Source organism: Condylura cristata, unplaced genomic scaffold (genome assembly GCF_000260355.1).
Source record: "Condylura cristata isolate star-nosed mole 26May11 unplaced genomic scaffold, ConCri1.0 scaffold00067, whole genome shotgun sequence".
NCBI lineage: Eukaryota > Metazoa > Chordata > Mammalia > Eulipotyphla > Talpidae > Condylura > Condylura cristata.
The window spans coordinates 442,833-447,591 of record NW_004567168.1 but is presented as its reverse complement, the minus strand read 5'-3'; the positions used below and the strand labels follow the sequence as shown (position 1 = coordinate 447,591).

The 4,759-nt window shown below is 44.8% G+C and overlaps 1 protein-coding gene across 2 annotated transcripts in view; it reads left to right on the top strand.

Moving 5' to 3' along the window:
• LOC101629213 (HLA class I histocompatibility antigen, B-67 alpha chain-like) overlaps positions 1–4,759 on the top strand; it is a 27,472-nt gene that overhangs the window by 18,309 nt on the left and 4,404 nt on the right. The window contains exons 8-9 of one of the 2 annotated variants that reach the window (XR_001146223.1): positions 4,060–4,414; positions 4,546–4,751. The gene's annotated coding sequence lies outside the window, so the exon portion shown is untranslated. Of the gene's footprint in view, positions 1–4,059; positions 4,415–4,545; positions 4,752–4,759 lie in introns of those variants that run through there. The other variant, XR_001146224.1, reaches the window with a different exon arrangement.

Below are 4,759 nucleotides of genomic sequence, written 5' to 3'. Positions count from 1 at the left end.
AACAGGCACATTGATGAAGTGCACTGCTGAGCAAAGCAGCCGGAGTATCAGGAGGGGTCTGCCACGCCATGTGCGCCATGTGGGTCACCTCCCTGCTGGGGTGTTGAACTCATGCTGAAGTGGCTTTAGCTCCATAGTGCTGCGCTTTAGCTTGCTGCACCACCAGGAAGGGCCCAAGGCCACATCCCTTTTAATAGGGTCCCCAAGACACCCAGAGGACCACTGGAAAGGTCTACCCAGACCAAGGAAGCCTCCTCCACCTTTCAGGTCTCCCTTTATTCCCTGTGCTCTCCTTGGGGATGGGGAGAAAACATTTCCCCTCCACCTTCCTCCCTTATTTAGACCACTGTAACTAGACAGGTGAATAAGGAAAAGAGCGGGAGGTTCAAATCCTGGACAGGAGAGGGACAGGGGCACCCTTAAACCCCCAAACCTTCCCGCTCTAAATAGTTTCTGCCATCTGCTGGATCAAAACAAAACATGTAAGACCTTTAATAGAAAGGAACTTTAATACAATGAGAGTGCAATACAGAAAAAAAACAAAGAATATTTTCTAAATCAAATACCCAAAGTCACCCTGTAACAGAGTGTTCCCCAGGAAAAGGGGAGGTTCCAGGTTCCCTGCCCCCACGAGGAGGAGGGTGGAGCTGAGCAGAGAATAGAAGAGAAGGAATCTGAGAAGGAAGCAGGATGGAGGCCAGAGGAGACCTGAGGAAGCCACATGGAGCAGAGACGGGAAGAAGCGGCCCTTGTTTCTGGTCCTGGACTGGGTGACACAGATGTGCCTTAGAGACCCGTGCGGAGGTGACTGGCAGCGTTTACCTTGATTTTGATGTTGCTCTTTTCCTCCCAGACTTGTCTGGCCATATCTGACCCTTTTCTATGGGTCCCAGCCAGAAGGTGTTTTAGACCTGTGCCTGGCTTTCAGGCCTTGCTTTGGGCCAATCCCTTTTGGATGGACTTTTGCCCATGAGGGGATGGGTAATTTTGGGTGTTTGATACTATATTCTTTGTCTTTCTGTATTGCACACTAATTGTATTAAAGTTCCTATCCATTAAAAGTCTGATACAGTTTTGAAAGGTTGGCACCGTATAAGCATGGAGAGGTCCAGGCAACGTTTCTGACAAGCGGAAACTTTATTGCGCTCCTTGGCAGGGTTCATTGACCCCCTACGGGGGTTGGAGGAGTGTATTGGAGGAGTATACATTAAGGGATGCAAGCCAGTTTTTATAGTAGAGAAGTTGCCATTTTTAGACAGGTGTGTAAGGTGGGCAGAGCTGGTTGCTGGAATACTAGTGGCAGAAGTTTTAAATTCCCCTTCCCACCTCCTCTTTCCCTCAGCTTCTCCCAGGCCTCGACCTTCAGTTTTGGCTTGATGTGGTGGATAACAGGACCCATTTAGTGCAGGCAGGTTTGGGGGTTTAGGGGTGCCCCTCTCCCTGCCCTGTAACAATCTGTGGCAGGACTAGAGTCAACTCCACAGGGAAAATTGGCTTCCATAAGCGCGTATGGCTTTTTTTTTTTTTTTTTAAGCTCTAGTTTTTTTTTTTTTTTTATTCAGCTGCAGATTTGCTGTTGAAAATTGGCCTTGTAAAAACTCTGTATGTGTACATTTTTTGTAGTCACTTGCTAAGAGGTTTGATTTTTGTGGAAGTTGTTGTATGTAACTTTTATTAAAAGATGGTAGGTTGGACTTTGTGGCCAGATCAAAGATGGTGTCTGAGGCCACTTGGCTGGCTTCTCTGAAATTTTAAGTTTTTGTTCTTTTGGTCTTTTCCTAAGGCATCCACTTCCTTTGCTAACTAAAGTGAAGTTGCTAGGAATTCCAACTTTTTTTTTTTTTTGCGATCTCTCCTGGTTTATAGGCCTTATTAGCATTTCTAAAGGCAGTAATGGTTTTTCATTGGCAGGTGTTTCCTGATCTCTGCCTCAGGGGTTTTGTAAGTCAACAATGGAGCTGAGCTGTTTAAATTAGCAAATGTGTTCAGGGTGGAAGAGCGATCCCTCAGCTGTTATAGTAAATGCTGGTAAACTGATTCTTGGAGGTAACTTGGATTTTTGCAAAGTCTGGATCAGAAAAATTAAAAAGATTTTTGTCTGAATCTGTAAGAATTTCTATTGTGAATTTTGTCTTCACATCTTGTTTAGGGCATGTTTGCCATTTGAATTCTCGATTTGTTTGATTACTGGTCTAAGACAAGATTCTAAGATTTTGCTTCCTACTGAGGATGGACTGTTGTGTGTGGAAAGTGTGCTTCATGGTGCCTGAGGAAACTACCAGATTTTCACGCCTGTGTTGTTGCTTTTTCTCCCTAGATGGTTGAATCTAGAAGATTGTTGTTGAATCTTCTCTTTTGCTTCTGTCCCAGAGTGGCTAACTGAAGCACAGAGATGATGCCTTTCAGTGAAAGTTAACTGCTGAGTTTTTGAATTTGCTTTTGAGATTCTGTTCCAGGAAATCCAAGGGTTGCAAACTTAGTGGCTAACAGACAACTACATTTGCTTGAAAGTTAACTGTTTTTGCTTTTTCAGCTGCTATACAGGATCCCCCAGAATTGACTTCTGCCTAATGCAAATTCTTAAAAACTGAAATCCTAACATAATAAAAAAGGCCATGTAACTTGTGTCATTAATGAAAAGTTTTTCTTCTCTGCCATGCCACAGCTCAGTAAGATGCCCGGCTCACTTGTCTTCCCCTTCAGGCCACATCTCAGCAAAACAGCAAATGGTTTGAATCACTCAGGGACTTGCAAGGCCTGTAAACTTTACCTCCCTGACACTGGCTGCTTCAGGCCTCCACCTTGGAGGCCCACAACAGCCTTCTGGAAGGTCCGCGTGCTAGAGACCAAATCTGCTGACCCCTCATGCCTAATCACCAAGACTGCCTGAATGTGAGCCCCTTTGCAGTCCCTCATGTTACTTATGCCTTGCCCCGCCCCGAAATGCCCTGCTGTTTAATGTCTTTCCTGGGGCTGCCTGTTACCAGCACCCCTCTGGGGCCCCACCTGCAACAGTCCTTGGCCTCAGCCTCTGGTTACAGACTCTCCCTCATTGTCTTACTTTACCAGCATAATGTGCTCAAGTTTCACTCATGCCATGATAACAAACCACAAGAGTTCATTCCTTTTAAAAGCTGACTGATACCCCACTTATTCCTAGAAAACATTCTAACTATGCATATATCCCAGTTAACAATCCTTCACTTCTGCACCTTTGGTGTTTGAAAATTGCTGCAGTGCCCACAAGGGCCATGTGTCTGTTTTCATGCCCTCCCTCACCCTGGTGGAATAATGTTTTTGTAGTTTTTTTTATGAGCAAATGTGTCAGGTACATCTCCCACATTTCTAGTGTGAACTCAGTGCTTATATCCATCAAGTGCTTGATGGATACTTTGAACAAGTACATGCCAAAATCTTCCCTTTGAATATACAAGGCATTGCATTGTCTTTTTCTTCCTTTACAGAGGGAGGTAGAGAGAGAAAGGGTAAGAGGAAGAAAATGCACCACAGTGTTACAAGTCTTATTTCAAGGGTGCTGACAGTTTTGGGGTGTGGTAGAGGGTTGTAACAGCTATTCCATCATATTCCTTGTAGTTGTTCCTTTTACTTTTGACATATGGATGAGGTGCAGAACTTCACTGGTGTGTAGGGAAACCCTAAAATACAAAGAAGAAAACATAGGCACTGTTTTGTCCCAACAAAACAAGAAAGGAAGGCAGGAGGCAGAAAGGCTGAGCAAGCAGAGTTTATTGCTCCTGGGCAGCAGCTGAGACAGAATCCCTACAGTGGGGTCTGCAGCTACTGTCCCCCTATGGGGGAAGGGTCTCTTATATAGATTCTAAACTCAGATTCCAAAGGGGTGACTCATCGCTATGTCCCTTGCTGTAAGGCTCAGTTCCGCTGTCACCTTCCTCTAGGCCCATCCCTGATGCAAGGCCCAGTTAATTGGATGCAAAGCCCAGTTTGTTACCGCCTTATCACCCTTGGGTGCAAGACCTAATTTATTACTGACCTTATCCAGTCCCTCAGTAAATCTCCGCACTTGGTCACTCCCAACAGGCACAACATTCCATGACATACAACTTAGAAACTTCTTTGAGGACTTATCTCAGAAGCAAAGAAACAAAGTTTCTGTACAGCAAAGGAGACAGTCACTAATAGAAGAAACAGCCATGGACTCGAAGAAACAGCTGCTCTCCATTCTACTGATACGGAACTGATTTCAAAGATCTACAAAGAGCTGGCACAGTTCAACAAAAACCAAGCACCAACCAAGTCACAAAATGGGCAGAGGAATGAAAAATACACTTCTCCAAAGAGGAAAAGCAAATGGGCAACAGGAACATGAATAATGCTCAGCGACATTTAGAATCAGGAAAATGCAAATGAAAACCACATGAGACTCCTAGCACAGGTGAGTGTGGCCCCTATTTAAAAAAAAAAATTGCTACATATTCTGGGGTGGATGTAGCAAAAAGGGGAACAATGTTTTTTAATAATATAATCATTTATTTTTCCATCATTTTGTGCCTTTTTCCATGTCAGTTGTAATCCCCGTGGGCTTCCCATCACCAAATCACCAGTGTGCCGTCACCATAGTCCAGGGCACTTCTAAAAAGGGAACAATTTTATACTACTGCTGGGAACCCAAATGCAGCGCCCACCGCGGTCGCAGTGTGAGCAGCGATGCCTGTGAAATGGCCTAAGGTGTGGCGCGTTGGCAAGCTCGTACTCTTCGGAGTTTATGGCGGCCCGGGTC